This window comes from Chelonia mydas, chromosome 24 (assembly GCF_015237465.2).
Source record: "Chelonia mydas isolate rCheMyd1 chromosome 24, rCheMyd1.pri.v2, whole genome shotgun sequence".
NCBI lineage: Eukaryota > Metazoa > Chordata > Testudines > Cheloniidae > Chelonia > Chelonia mydas.
The window spans coordinates 12,977,586-12,993,781 of record NC_051264.2 but is presented as its reverse complement, the minus strand read 5'-3'; the positions used below and the strand labels follow the sequence as shown (position 1 = coordinate 12,993,781).

The window sequence follows — 16,196 nt, the reverse complement described above, 5'->3', positions numbered from 1 at the left end:
CCTCCATCTAATTTCAAGCCTAAACTTCCTGATGGCCACTTTATATCCATTTGTTCTTGTGTCCACACTGGTACTGAGCTTAAATAATTCCTCTTCCTCCCTGGTATTTATCCTTCTGATATATTTATAGAAAACAATCATATCTCCCCTAAGCCTTCTTTTGGTCAGGCTAAACAAGACAAACTTTTTGAGTCTTCTTTCATAAGACAGGTTTTCCATTCCTCGGATCATCCTAGTAGCCCTTCTCTGTACCTGTTCCAGTTTGAATTCATCCTTCTTAAACATGGGAGACCAGAATTGCACACAGTATTCCAGATAAAAAGAAAAGGAGTACTTGTGGCACCTTAGAGACTAACCAATTTATTTGAGCATAAGCTTTCGTGAGCTGTAGCTCACGAAAGCTTATGCTCAAATAAATTGGTTAGTCTCTAAGTGCCACAAGTACTCCTTTTCTTTTTGCGAATACAGACTAACACGGCTGTTACTCTGAAAAGTATTCCAGATGAGGTCTCACCAGTGCCTTGTATAACGGTACTAACACCTCCTTATCTCTGCTGGAAATACCTCGCCTGATGCATCCCAAGACCACATTAGCTTTTTTCACAGCCATATCACATTGGCGGCTCATAGTCATCCTGTGATCAACCAATACTCCGAGGTCCTTCTCCTCCTCTGTTACTTCCAAGTGATATGTCCCCAGTTTATAATAAAAATTCTTGTTATTAATCCCTAAATGCGTGACCTTACACTTCTCACTATTAAATTTCATCCTATTACTATTAGTCCAGTTTACAAGGTCATCCAGATCTTCCTGTATGATATCCCGCTCCCTCTCTGTACTGGCAATACCTCCCTGAAGGATTCATGCAGGGTTCATGCACTTGGCAACATTCAGGGCACACCCTGAGTGTTGTGTAGGAGCAGTGCACACATGGCTCCTCTCAAGGGCATGAACCTTGGAAACTCGCCCAGAGGACATGAACCGTGGGAAGCCTCCCAGGACTGGGCTCAAGGCCCGAGAGCAAGGAATGCGGTAGATAGAAATTGGTAAATAAGAGTATTAAACAAAGCCAGTGTATTCCTTTTATCTGTTGGAGTATGTAATGCGCAGGAGGAGGGAGAGAATAAAAGAGAGGGTGGAAAGCTGACAAGGCAGACCAGCCTGCTTGCTTGCTTAAAGCCTTGTTCTGTCTTGTACTTGGACCGCAACAACTGGCGCCCAAACGTGGGGCCCTCAGCACTCACCTCGCCCGGCAAGGGTTTCAGACGTGTCATTCATCCGCTTCGCGGATCCTGGTAAGTATTTTTCGTCGTGATAAGTATGCGAAGCTCCCTCTCTGCTTTGCAAGTGCAACACCGCAATGAGCTACAATATTTGCTGCGTAAGGCTCAGCATGATTGCCCCACTCGAGAACTCACTCTCCTGCTACAGGAGGTGAGTGCCCAATGCCCGTGGTACCCTGAAGCCGGAACCCTTAAGCTAGCGGACTGGGAGCGGTTGGGCCAGACATTGCACAAAGAGCCTCGGGCGCCCGTGCAGGCTTTACATGCCTGGCACCTCTGCCGCGACGCGATACAGCGTGTCGCCTCGGAAAGGCCCTCCCTCACGACAATAGAGAGGCTGGTGATCTCGCCACTCCCGTCCGCTCCTGCAGCCATCCCCCCTCCTGGCGATGCGACACAGCGTGTCGCCTCGGAAAGACCCTCTCCCGCACCAATAGAGGGGCTGCCGATCTCGCCACCCCCGTCCGCTCCTGCAGCCATCCCTCCCCCTGCTTCGCCCCCAGTGCCTCAATTACTGCCGCCTCCTTTGTCTTCCCCTCTGGAGCCGGTGAGTGGTCACCGTCCCCCCGTGGGGCCCCATGCTCCGGGGCCCCCCAGGGGGTCATCCGCATCTGCTCAGGGGCTTTCGCTGGTGCAACAAATGGTTCACGCAGGCGAAGACTCGCCCAGATCTTACAGCAGAGGAATTAGCTGATCTGGTCTCAGTTTGCCCGGTGACCTGGCAGGATGATGGCCAGGGCAACCAGTTTGCAAACTGGGTCAGTTTGCCTTACTCGGTGATCAGAGAGGTAAAGAAAGTGATTCGCGAGTTCAGGCTCACTAGCACGTATGTACGTGGTCTCCTTGAAGGGCTAGGTACTGGGTACACCCTGGTCCCTGAAGATTGGAAGGCGCTGTTGCACATGATGCTGACGCCCAGTCAGTATGTTATTTGGCTTAGTGAGTATCGGCAGATGGCGGAACGCCAAGCCCAGGTATATAGAGAGCAAGGTGTCACTTCTGAGCAGTTAGCAGGGGAGGGCCCGTTTGCTACAGTTCAGATGCAGTCTCACCTCCAGCAGGCTGTCTTCCCCATTATTTCTACCTGCGCCTAGCATGCTTTCCGGAAGGTCCCGGATTCAGGCAAGCCTACCAAAAGCTTTGCCAGTATCCGTCAGGGTGCATCAGAGTCCTTTATGGATTTTACCAACAGATTGCAGGAGGCTATGCTCCGACAGGTGGATAACCTGCGGCAGCTCAGGAGATTCTGTTAAAAATGGCAGTTGAAAATGCGAACGAGGATTGCCGCCGTGCTCTCCAGGCGGCACAAGCCGCTGGCGTTCTAGAGCTGTCGGACATGCTGCGGGTGTGCCAAAACATCGGCACACAAGCACATAAAGCTGGGGTTCTGGCTGCCGCCCTGCGGAAAAGCAGGAAGGAGGGGAAGCATTGTTACCGCTGTGGTAAGGAGGGTCACTTTCAGCGGGAGTGCCGCTCATCGACGGCGCCCGCCCGCCCCTCAAAGAAGTGCCCCAAGTGTCGGAAGGGCTATCACTGGGCTAATCAGTGTCGTAGCGGGTCGGGAAACCGCACGACGGGTCCCCCCCGAACCCAGGGCCAAACGGGGGTGTTCCCCACTCAGACAACTGTTCCTCTGCCTTAAAATCCATAGACTCCATGAGGGCGGCGACAGCCGGAAGTGCAGGGCTTGTTTTGATTATGCAGGAGGACGCTGATTTTCAGTTGCCGGGGGAGGTTTGCGCCATACCTACACAGGTGACGGGACCTCTTCCTGCCAGATTTGTGGGTCTAGTTCTCCCGCGCTCGCACGCTGGGAAACAGGGTTTTTTTTGTCATCCCAGGGGTCATTGATGCCGATTACACCGGCGTTATTAAGGTTCAGGTGTGGACCCATCTTCTGCAGTCGCTCCCGTGTGGACGGTCAATTGCACAATTGGTTTTAGTCCCCTATCAGGTGCCAGCCACAGAGGATCGAGCCCGGGGCAGAAGCGGCTTTGGATCGACGCTGTCTCAGTCGCCGCCTCACGACACGTCCTCTCAATTTGTTGCTCTAACAATGTCACTCCGCCCCTCAAAACCTCAGTGAACACTTCTTTTAAATAATTTTCCTTTTACAGGGCTGGTGGACACTGGAGCTGACATTACGGTGATTCGTGATCAGGACTGGCCGGTCAGTTGGCCAACAGTTCCTTCTAAAGAGTTGTGGGGGATCGGGGGTAGCAAACCCGGGCGCCAAAGTTTGTCTTGGGTCACGGTCTCTAAACCAGGAGGCCGTGCCCTTGCTACGATCCGCCCTTTTGTGCTCCCTGTCCACCTCAATATTTGGGGCTGTGACTTACTTGTAAAGCTGGACACCACCCTCGATATTAATATATAATGGCCCAAAACCCTCCCCGACCCACCTTGCTCTCCGCATTACCATTGGTATGGCAATCCTTAGAGCCCGTATGGATTGACCAGTGGCCCCTCCCCCTAGAAAAGCTGAAAGCGCTTCATTCACTTGTACAACAATATTTGCATGCACAGCGCTTGGAGAGCTTCACTAGTCCTTGGAACTAGCTGCTGTTATTTTGGCCTTTCAATTTTTTGCTGATTGTCCCTTTAATTTGATCGTGGACACGCATTATGTTTATCAGGTAATCGATCATTTACCCCTTGCCCTCATTACCCCTCAGATTGATGCGGACCTCCTCCGCCTGTTTTTGTCCTTACAGTATCTCCTCACCACTCGCAATTTCCCTTATTTTGTTGCTCATATTCGCAGTCATACCCCTCTGCCTGGGCTACTCACTGAGGGCAATGCGCACGCTGATCGCACGTTACGTGGTCAGGTAAATTCCCTTTTTTCTGACCCCATCGAAAGCCATTCCTTTTTTCATCAGTCTGCCTCTGTCTTGGCCCGACAGTTTCACATTCCTGCTGATCATGCACGTTCTATTGTTCGTTCCTGCCCCCACTGTGCCGCTGCTGCCCCTACCTTTTCTTATGCCGTTAACCCCAGAGGTATCGCAGCGAATCAGCTGTGGCAAATGGATGTCACTCACGTGCCACAATTCCGCCCCTATTCGTTTTTACATGTTTCCATTGATACCTATTCGGGATTCCTCTGGGCGACCCCACAGCGTGGGGAAGCCACTCCCAAAGTTATTCACCATTTGCTAGCCTGTTTTGCTGTTATGGGTCGCCCGAGCCAGATAAAAACGGATAATGCCCCAGCCTATTGCTCCACAGCCCTCTCCACCTTTTGTGCCCAATGGGACGTCCGTCTCAAATACGGGATCCCTTATAATTCCACAGGCCAAGCTATTGTTGAACGTGCAAATCGCACGCTAAAAACCTTGCTTGACAAACAATTAAAACAAGGGGAGCTGCGTCTCCGAACCTTAGGAGACATTTAGCAACAATTGCATGTCCTTTTGTTTACTTTAAATAATTTAACACTGAATACAGATCAGCAGACCCCCGCGGATTGGCATTTTCATAAGTCCGAGGTACTGGAAAGTCCGCGTGTCTATTACCGTCAGCTGCCCGATCCGCAATGGTTGGGCCCAGTACCTTTAATTACTTGGGGTCGGGGATATGCTGCTGTGTCTCTCCCTGCAGGACTGTTGTGGGTTCCGGCCGGTGTGTGTGACCGGCACTGAAACAGCATGGCGTGGCACCAGGAGCTGTCGAACCCCATACCGGAGTTTCAGCTGACCTTGGAGGAGAACGCGGTGCCTCCCGGGTCGACAACGGCGGGACGGAGACGGAGGAGATGTAGCGTCCCAAGCCAGCCCATGACATGGGGAGCAGTGAAAGCATTGGTCGCCGCGGCTCAACGAAGACTGGCAGCAAACCAACAGCCAGAGACTCCTGAGACTCTGTTTGTGGCCATTCTCGCCCAAATCACTGCTAATTCTGTATTGATTGTGTGCCTTATGTGCCTGCTATTTCCTGTAGGGGTTGACTCGGGAGCGCCTCCTCCGTTACGGGCCCGAATGACATATAACCTTTGGGAAAGATTGGCTTCAATAGCAAATGTTACCCACTTTTGTTCATCTGACTTTGTAGCAGCTGAAGAATTGTTAGGTACATGCCTTATTCCAGTATGTCATCACCCTGAGGAAATAGGGAATGAGATGATGCTCGCTGCTTACGCGAACCTCTCTTCCCAGTACTCTAGCATGGCTAATTGGGGCCCGGCCAACTACACTTTACCTTCTTGGGCTTATTTTTTGCTGTTGCTGTGTGCAATGTATTTCCTTTTTGTTAAGGCTTTGTCAAGACCCGCCCTGGCAGGCTCCACGAGTTATGACCTTGTCTGTCCGGGAGTTAATGGCTTGCAAAAGCAAATTGATGGCTACCATGAAATGGCCGAGCACAAATAAACAAAAAAGGAGGAGATGAAGGATTCATGCAGGGTTCATGCACTTGGCAACATTCAGGGCACACCCTGAGTGTTGTGTAGGAGCAGTGCACACACGGCTCCTCTCAAGGGCATGAACCTTGGAAACTCGCCCAGAGGACATGAACCGTGGGAAGCCTCCCAGGACTGGGCTCAAGGCCCGAGAGCAAGGAATGCGGTAGATAGAAATTGGTAAATAAGAATATTAAACAAAGCCAGTGTATTCCTTTTATCTGTTGGAGTATGTAATGCGCAGGAGGAGGGAGAGAATAAAAGAGAGGGTGGAAAGCTGACAAGGCAGACCAGCCAGCTTGCTTGCTTAAAGCCTTGTTCTGTCTTGTATTTGGACCGCAACACCTCCCAGCTTTGTGTCATCCACAAACTTTATTAGCACATTCCCGCTTTTTGTGCCAAGGTCAGTAATAAAAAAAAGATCCCTGAGGAATTCCACTAGTAACCTCTCTCCAGCCTGACAGTTCGCCTTTCAGTATGACCCATTGTAGTCTCCCCTTTAACCAATTCCTTATCCACATTTCAGTTTTCATATTGATCCCCATATTTTCCAATTTAGCTCATAATTCCCCATGTGGAACCGTATCAAACACCTTACTGAAATCGAGGTAAATTAGATCCTTTGTCTAAAAAATCTGTTACCTTCTCAAAGAAGGAGATCAGGTTGGTTTGGCACAATCTACCTTTTGTAAAGCCATGTTGTATTTTGTCCCAATTACCATTGACCTCCATATCCTTAACTACTTTCTCCTTAAAATTTTTTTCCAAGACCTTGCATACTGCAGATGTCAAACTAACAGGCCTGTAGTTTCCCGGATCATAGTCCGACTCTGCCGATTGGAAGGCATGAGATGCACTGTCCTAGGGTTGGGGGTTCCACGACCACCGCTCCCAAGAGAAGGAGGTGGGTGGTGGTGGTCGGGGACTCTCTCCTCAGGGGGACTGAGTCATCTATCTGCCACCCTGACCGGGAAAACCGAGAAGTCTGCTGCTTGCCAGGAGCTAAGATTCACGATGTGACAGAGAGACTGCCGAGACTCATCAAGCCCTCGGATTGCTACCCCTTCCTGCTTCTCCACGTGCACCAATGATACTGCCAAGAATGACCTTGAGCGGGTCACTGCAGACTACGTGGCTCTGGGAAGAAGGATAAAGGTGTTTGAGGTGCAAGTGGTGTTCTCGTCCATCCTCCCTGTGGAAGGAAAAGGCCTGGGTAGAGACCGTTGAATCGATGAAGTCAACGAATGGCTATGCAGGTGGTGTCAGAGAGAAGGCTTTGGATTCTTTGACCATGGGATGGTGTTCCAAGAAGGAGTGCTAGGCAGAGACGGGCTCCACCTAACGAAGAGAGGGAAGAGCATCTTCGCAAGCAGGCTGGCTAACCTAGTGAGGAGGGCTTTAAACTAGGTTCACTGGGGGAAGGAGACCAAAGCCCTGAGGTAAGTGGGATACCGGGAGGAGTACGAGCAGGAGCGCGTGAGAGGGGAGGGCTCCTGCCTCATACTGAGAAAGAGGGACGATCAGCAGGTTACCTCAAGTGCCTATATACAAATACACGAAGCCTGGAAAACAAGCAGGGAGAACTGGAAGTCCTGGCACAGTCAAGGAATTATGATGTGATTGGAATAACAGAGACTTGGTGGGATAACTCACATGACTGGAGTACTGTCATGGATGGATATAAGCTGTTCAGGAAGGACAGGCAGGGCAGAAAAGGTGGGGGAGTTGCACTGTATGTAAGAGAGCAGTATGACTGCTCAGAGCTCCGGTATGAAACTGCAGAAAAACTTGAGAGTCTCTGGATTAAGTTTAGAAGTGTGAGCAACAAGGGTGATGTCGTGGTGGGAGTGTGCTATAGACCACCGGACCAGGGGGATGAGGTGGATAAGTCTTTCTTCCAGCAACTCGCAGAAGTTACTAGATTGCAGGCCCTGGTTCTCATGGGAGACTTCAATCACCCTGATATCTGCTAGAAGAGCAATACAGTGGTGCACAGACAATCCAGGAAGTTTTTGGAAAGTGTAGAGGACAATTTCCTGCTGCAAGTGCTGGAGGAACCAACTAGGGGCAGAGCTCTTCTTGACCTGCTGCTCACAAACCGGGAAGAATTAGTAGGGGAAGCAAAAGTGGATGGGAACCTGGGAGGCAGTGACCATGAGATGGTCGAGTTCAGGATCCTAACACAAGGAAGAAAGGAGAGCAGCAGAATACAGACCCTGGACTTCAGAAAAGCAGACTTTGACTCCCTCAGGGAACTGATGGGCAAGATCCCACGGGAGAATAACATGAGGGGGAAAGGAGTCCAGGAGAGCTGGCTGTATTTTAAAGAATCCTTATTGAGGTTACAGGGACAAACCATCCCGATGTGTAGAAAGAATAGTAAATATGGCAGGCGACCAGCTTGGCTTAACAGTGAAATCCTTGCTGCTCTTAAATACAAAAAAGAAGCTTACAAGAAATGGAAGATTGGACAAATGACCAGGGATGAGTATAAAAATATTGCTCGGGCTTGCAGGAGTGAAATCAGGAAGGCCAAATCATACCTGGAGTTGCACCTAGCAAGAGATGTTAAGAGTAACAAGAAGGATTTCTTCAGGTATGTTAGCAACAAGAAGAAAGTCAAGGAAAGTGTGGGCCCCTTACTGAATGAGGGAGGCAACCTCGTGACAGAGGATGTGGAAAAAGCTAATGTACTCAATGCTTTTTTTGCCTCTGTCTTCATGAACAAGGTCAGCTCCCAGACTACTGCACTGGGCAGCACAGCATAGGGAGGAGGTGACCAGCCCTCTGTGGAGAAAGAAGTGGTTCGGGACTATTTAGAAAAGCTGGATGAGCACAAGTCCATGGGGCCGGATATGTTGCATCCGAGAGTGGTAAAGGAGTTGGCGGATGTGATTGCAGAGCCATTGGCCATTATCTTTGAAAACTCATGGTGATCGGGGGAGGTCCCAGATGACTGGAAAAAGGCTAATGTAGTGCCCATCTTTAAAAAAGGGAAGAAGGAGGATCCTGGGAACTACAGGCCAGTCAGCCTCACCTCAGTCCCTGGAAAAATCATGGAGCAGGTCCTCAAGGAATCAATTTTGAAGCACTTAGAGGAGAGGAAAGTGATCAGGAACAGTCAGCATGGATTCACCAAGGGCAAGTCATGCCTGACTAATCTAATTGCCTTCTATGACGAGATAACTGACTCTGTGGATGAAGGGAAAGCAGTGGACGTGTTGTTCCTTGAGTTTAGCAAAGCTTTTGACACGGTCTCCCACAGTATTCTTGCCAGCAAGTTAAAGAAGTATGGGCTGGATGAATGGATGACAAGGTGGATAGAAAGCTGGCTAGATTGTCGGGCTCAACGGGTAGTGATCAATGGCTCCATGTCTAGTTGGCAGCCGGTATCAAGTGGAGTGCCCCTGGGGTTGGTCCTGGGGCCGGTTTTGTTCAATATCTTCATAAATGATCTGGAGGATGGTGTGGATAGCACCCTCAGCAAGTTTGCAGATGACACTAAACTGGGAGGAGTGGTAGATACGCTGGAGGGTAGGGATAGGATACAGAGGGACCTAGACAAATTGGAGGATTGGGCCAAAAGAAATCTGATGACATTCAACAAGGACAAGTGCAGAGTCCTGCACTTAGGATGGAAGAATCCAATGCACCGCTACAGACTAGGGACCGAATGGCTCAGCAGCAGTTCTGCAGAAAAGGACCGAGGGGTTACAGTGGACAAGAAGTTGGATATGAGTCAACAGTGTGCCCTTGTTGCCAAGAAGGCCAATGGCATTTTGGGATGTATAAGTAGGGGAATTGCCAGCAGATCGAGGGACGTGATCATTCCCCTCTATTTGACATTGGTGAGGCCTCATCTGGAGTACTGTGTCCAGGTTTGGGCCCCACACTACAAGAAGGATGTAGAAAAATTGGAAAGAGCCCAGCGGAGGGCAACAAAAATTATTAGGGGACTGGAGCACATGACTTATGAGGAGAGGCTGAGGGAACTGGGGATGTTTAGTCTTCAGAAGAGAAAAATGAGGGGGGATTTGATAGCTGCTTTGAACTACCTGAAAGGGGGTTCCAAAGAGGATGGCTCTAGACTGTTCTCAGTGGTAGCAGATGACAGAACAAGGAGTAATGGTCTCAAGTTGCAGTGGGGGAGATTTAGGTTGGATATTAGGAAAAACTTTTTCACTACGAGGGTGGTGAAACACTGGAATGCATTACCTAGGGAAGTGATGGAATCTCCTTCCCTAGAAGTTTTTAAGGTCAGGCTTGACAAAGCCCTGGCTGGGATGATTTAGTTGGTGTTGGTCCTGCTTTGAGCAGGGGGTTGGACTAGATGACCTCCTGAGGTCCCTTCCAACCCTGATATTCTATGATTCTATGATTCTATGATCACTTTTTTCCCCTTTCTTAAAAATAGGAACTATGTTAGCAATTCTCCAGTCATACGGTACAACCCCTGAGTTTACAGAGTCATTAAAATTTTTTGCTAATGGGCTTGCAATTTCATGTGCCAATTCCTTTAATATTTTTGGATGAAGACTATCTGGCCCCCCCGATTTAGTCCCATTAAGCTGTTCAAGTTTGTCTTCTGTTTCGGATGTGGTAATATCTACCTCCATATCCTCATTCCCATTTGTCGTCCTACCATCATCCCTAAACCCCTCGTTAGCCTCATTAAAGACTGAGGAAAAGTATTTGTTTAGATATTGGGCCATGCCTAGATTATCCTTAACCTCCACTCCATCCTCAGTGTTTAGTGGTCCCACTTCTTCTTTCTTTGTTTTCTTCTTATTTATATGGCTATAGAACCTTTTACTATTGGTTTTAATTCCCTTTGCAAGGTCCAACTCTACATGGCTTTTGGCCTTTCTCACTTTATCCCTACATGTTCTGACCTCAATAAGGTAGCTTTCCTTGCTGATCCCTCCCATCTTCCACTCCTTGTATGCTTTCTGCTTTTTCTTAATCACCTCTCTGAGATGCTTGCTCATCCAGCCTGGTCTACAACTCCTGCCCATGAATTTTTTCCCCTTTCTTGGGATGCAGGCTTCTGATAGTTTCGGCAACTTTGACTTGAAGTAATTCCAGGCCTCCTCCGCCTTTAGATCCACAAGTTCTTCAGTCCAATCCACTTCCCTAATTTCCTTAATTTTTTAAAGTTAGCCCTTTTGAAATTAAAAACCCGCAGATCTATTTTTGTTTATCCTTCCATTTAGTTTGAACTGAATTAGTTCATGATCACTTGAACCGCGGTTGTCCCCTACAACCATTTCTTCTATGAGATCCTCACTACTCACCAAAACCAAATTTAAAATGGCATCCCCTCTTGTTGGTTCAGCAACTACTTTATGACAGAATCCATCAGCTATCACATCCAGGAAAATCTGAGCCTATTATTATTACTAGCACTTGTCCTCCAGTCTATATCTGGGAAGTTAAAGTCTCCCATTAGTATTTACTTCATTAAAGACATTAAAGAGGTCTCTATCCAGATCGGATTCCGGCGGTTTACAGCACACCTCAAACACTATCCCAGGGGAAGCTCTAGTAGCTTTCTTCCCCAATGTGATTTTTGCCCAGGCAGACTCTGTCTTATCCATTCCATCACTTCTTATTTCTTTACAGTCTACCTCATCATTGATATACAATGCTACTCCACCACCTTTGCCTTTATTTCTGTCTTTCCTAAACAGCACATACCCTTCAATACCTGTACTCCAGCCGTGACTACTATTCCACCATGTTTCTGTTATCCCTAGAATATCTGGTTTCACTTCCTGCACCAGTAGCTCTAGTTCCTCCATTTTGTTACCTAGGCTCCTCGCATCAGTGTACAAACATCTTAATTTTTGCTGTTTGGCTTTGCTCACATTCTTTACCCGATTAGGCATGGCCATTCTACTGCCAGTATCACCTATTAGACTGGTATTCACACTGCCCTTCCTTCTTATGTCCAGTCTCCTACCCATGGCTGTAGCCTTTTTTACTTCGTTTTCTTCCCTCTCAATGTTAAAATCCGACGTGGAGATTACCTGGACATCTCCCAACCATCTCCCCCAAATTCCTAGTTTAAAGCTCTCTTAATCAGTTATGCCATCCTCCATCTTAGAAGTCTATTTCCCTCCCTACTCAGGTGAAGTCCATCCTGAGAGAACAGTCCTCTGTCCATGAATGCCTTCCAGTGGCCATACATCCCAAAGTCCACCTTATAGCACCACTGCCTGAGCCATCTGTTGATAGTCATAATCTTGTCACATCTTTGTTGCCCTTCTCTAGGAACAGGCAGAATCCCACTGAAGATCATCTGAGCCTCGATTTCCTTAAGTGTCTTCCCCAGCCTGGCATAGTCTCCCTAGATACATTCCAGCGAGAATCCAGCTGTATCATTTGTTCCCACATGAAGGATGATCAGTGGATTCTTTCACGTTCCCTTTCAGATCCTCTTCAGCCTCAGGTCCACATCCCGTATATTAGCACCCAGCAGACAGCACACCCGTCTGTTCTGGGAATCAGCTCTGGTTATAGGCCTGTCCATCCTTCTCAGTAAGGAGTCCCCAGTCACGTAGACCTGCCTTTTCCTGGTGATGGTGCAATTCTCTGGTCTATCCCTTGTTCCCTCTGCCTGCAAATCCTCTCAATTCCTATTCTCCCTTGCAATCCTCTGCAACCTATCCCATTTCCTCCTGGGGCTCATATTTAGTGTTGTTATCTCCATTGACTCTTCCCCGTTTCCTATAGGACTAGCTGCTCTTCTCTTCTTCCTTGCCCTCTCACCTTCAGTGACCACCTGCTGTGCCCCTTCTTCATTTTCCAACTCCGCAAACCTGTTCCTGAGCTCTATTTCTCCTTCACTAGCTCGTCTTTTCCTCTGTCTGGTTCTCTTAGTCCCATGCTTCCACTGTCCACTTTCCTCACCTAGCAGTCTCCCCTCAGAGTTCTTTGGTCCTGCTTCCATCTGCAAGTCTGAGCTTTTCCCTTCAGCCTCCTCATGTCTTTGCTCCATAATCTGCTCAAACCCCCTTCTAAACTCAACTAGAGTTTCTACCTGCATCTCCAATCCTCGGATCTTTTCTTCCATCAGCTCTATCATGCAGCACTTCATGCAGACAAAACTCTTTTCAGGTCCCCCCTCCAGGATCATGTACACGCCGCAGCTTCCACATCCAGTCATCTTCATTGTGTCTTCCACTGATTGGGTCATTACCACTGCTGCCTCTGTATCTGTCATAGCCTTCCCACCTAAGTCCTGTTAGTCTGGGAAACACAAACCAAACCAAAACAAGTGAATAGAAAGCTGGCTAGATTGTCGGGCTCAACGGGTAGTGATCAATGGCTCGATGTCTAGTTGGCAGCCAGTATCAAGTGGAGTGCCCCAGAGGTCGGTCCTGGGGCTGGTTTTCTTCAACATCTTTATCAATGATCTGTATGATGGGGTTAATTGCACCATCAGCAAGTTTGCAGATGACACTAAGCTGTAGGGAGATGTAGATACGCTGGAGGGTAGGGATAGGGTCCAGAGTGACCTAGACAAATTGGAGGATTGGGCCAAAAGAAATCTGATGAGGTTCAACAAGGACAAGTGCAGAGTCTTGCACTTAGGAAGGAAGAATCCCATGCACCGCTACAGGCTGGGGACCGACTGATTAAGCAGCAGTTCTGCACAAAAAGGACCTGGGGATTAAGTGGAGGAGAAGCTGGATATGAGTCAGCAGTGTGCCCTCGTTGCCAAGAAGGCCAATGGCATATTGGGCTGTATTAGTAGAAGCATTGCCAGCAGAACGAGGAAAGTGATTATTCCCCTCTATTTGGCACTGGTGAGGCCACACCTGGAGTACTGCATCCAGTTTTGGACCCCCCACTACAGGAGGATGTGGACAAATTGGAGAGAGTCCAGTGGAGGGCAACGAAAATGATTAGGGGTCTGGGGCACATGACTAATGAGGAGAGGCTGAGGGAACTGGAGTTATTTAGTCTGCAGAAGAGAAGAGTGAGGGGGGATTTGAGAGCAGCCTTCAACTACCTGAAGGGGGGTTCCAAAGAGGATGGAGCTCGGCTCTTTCTCAGTGGTGGCAGATGACAGAACAAGGAGCAATGGTCTCAAGTTGCAGTGGGGGAGGTCTAGGTTGGATATTAGGAAACACTATTTCACTAGGAGGGTGGTGAAGCACTGGAATGGGTTACCTGGCGAGGTGGTGGAATCTCCATCCTTAGAGGTTTTTAAGGCCCGGCTTGACAAAGCCCTGGCTGGGATGATTTAGTTGGTGTTGGTCCTGCTTTGAGCAGGGGATTGGACTAGATGACCTCCTGAGGTCTCTTCCAACCCTGATCTTCTATGATTCCAGGTTGGATGGGTCAGGTCCAGGGGGCGGTTTCCTGGCTGGATAAGTTGGCTCTGGGGGTTGGGGAGGGGGCATGTACTGGGTTCGATGGATCAACTCTGCGGGGCAGGGAGGGGGCAGGTACCAGGCTGGTTGGGTTGGCTCTGGGGGGCAGGTGGTACCAGGCTGGATGGGTTGGCTCGGGGGCAGAGAGGGGGTGGGTACTGGGCTAGTTGGGTCGGCTTTGGGGGGCAGGGAGTGGGCGGGTATCAGGTTGGCTGGGTGGGATATGGGGGGCGGGGAGGGGGCAGCTACCGGGTTCGATGAGTTGACTCTGGGGGGCAGGGAGGGGGCAGGTACCGGCTGAATGCATTGGCTCTGGGGTTGCAGAGAGCGGGGGGTACCATGCTGGATTGGTTGGCTTCGGGGGGGCGGGCGATACAAGGCTGGATGGGTCGGCTCCAGGGGGCAGGGAGGTTGCGGAAACTGGGCTGGATGGGTCAGTTCCAGGGGGTAGGGAGGTGGTGGGTTCCCAGCTGGATGGGTCAGCTCCAGGGGGCAGGGTTGGGGCAGGTATTGGGCTGGATGCATCAGTTCCGTGGGGCAGGGAGGTCGCGGGAACTGGGCTATATAGGTTGGTTCCGGGGGGCAGGGAGGCAGTGGGTTCCCAGCTGGATGGGTCACCTCCAGGGGGCAGGGAGGGGGCTGGTACCAGGCTGGATGGGTCGGATGCAGGGACCGGGCTGGATGGGTTGGTTCCGGAGGACAGGGAGCTGGGGTTGGAGCAGCTGTATGACATCTGCCCTCCAGACCTCAAGATGTGGTTAGTGGACCGGAAGCCCAAAGATCTGCGCAGTGTGGGTGCATGGGCGGATGAGTTTGTGGACAGCAGATTGGGGGGAGGAGGGAGATCCACTTTGAGGACTCAGAAGGGGAGTCACCCAGAGACCTCTCAAAGGTGGGACTCTAGGAAGCCCAACTCAGGGGTGCCCGGGAATGCTGGGGCAGGTGACCCCCCTCATGGGACTTGAGGGACCTGAAATGTAATTACTGTGGCCAAAAGGGACACAAGGTGGCGCAATGCCTGAAGATGAAGGAAATGGCGGCCAAGCAGAACCCGTGGGGTGTTAACTCGGTGGAAGCCCACTGAGAGGGGGCACCGCCGGGCCTGCGGGCTGCAGTCGATAGGGCTGTGCCAGGGGGAGGGTACCGCCAGGCCAGGCCCACGGAAGAAGGCGGGGCCCCAGGTCCAGAGCGCCTGTACTCAATCTGTTGGGTGAGCGTGGGACAGGCCCCGGGGGACGATCACCACATCATCCCCATAGAGGTGGGGGGAAGGAGCATCCAGGGGTTCTAGGACATGGGCTCTGAGGTGACCGTAGCGCAGCCCGAGGTGGTGGACCCAGACCAGCTAGTGCCCGATGCCTACATGACCCTAAGGGGAGTGTTCGGGCCCTCCATCAAGGTGCCTGTAGAGAGGATACACCTGAAATGGGGGGCTAAGGAGGGACCCAAAGAGGCTGAGGTGCACAATCACCTGCCTACCGAGGTGCTAATGGGTAATGACTTGGAGGACTGGCCGGAAGGCACTTAAAGTGACCTGGTCCTTACCTGGAGCCAGAGCCAGTGAGGGATGTGGGACCTCCCGAAGCAGGGGACCAAAGCACTGAGGGTAGGGCTCGACAGGGCTGGGCCGGAGCTTCCGTCCCAAGGTGGGGAAACTGAGGCACCGCCAACCAGGGCTGTACCCTCAAACCCAGCAGCTGAATTCCAGGTGGGGCTGCAGGAAGATCCCTCCTTAGAGAAGCTGAGGGCCCTTTTGCTGGCCACAGCTGTGAAGAATCCAGGGGGAGGAATGCCAGGAGAGATTCCTGTGGGAGAAGGGATTCCTGTACTGGGAATGGGCTGGGTTCAGGGCAAACTGAACCTTGGGAGGCCAGGAGGCAGTTGGTCCCCCAGAGGTACCGCCGCAGCCTGTTGTACTTGGCCCACGATGTCCCCCTTTCAGGGCATCCGGCGCACCAGGCAGAGGCTGCTGCAGAACCTTTACTGGCCCGGGGTCTTTGACGCAGTCCAACAGTATTGCAGGTCCTGTGACTCCTGCCAGAGCGGGGGAAGGCCTGGGATAAGTGTAAAGCAGCTTTGAGACCTTTGCCCATCATAGAGGAGCCTTTCCAGAAGGTGGCTGTGAACATAGT

The 16,196-nt window shown here is 50.6% G+C and overlaps 1 long non-coding RNA gene across 1 annotated transcript; it reads left to right on the top strand.

The window, feature by feature from the left end:
• Positions 1-1,164: 1,164 nt before the first annotated feature.
• On the top strand, positions 1,165-5,033 carry LOC122463709. Its single transcript, XR_006287284.1, has 3 exons — positions 1,165-1,296; positions 3,402-3,454; positions 4,888-5,033. It is a non-coding gene; the product is annotated as an uncharacterized LOC122463709 (long non-coding RNA).
• Positions 5,034-16,196: the final 11,163 nt, after the last annotated feature.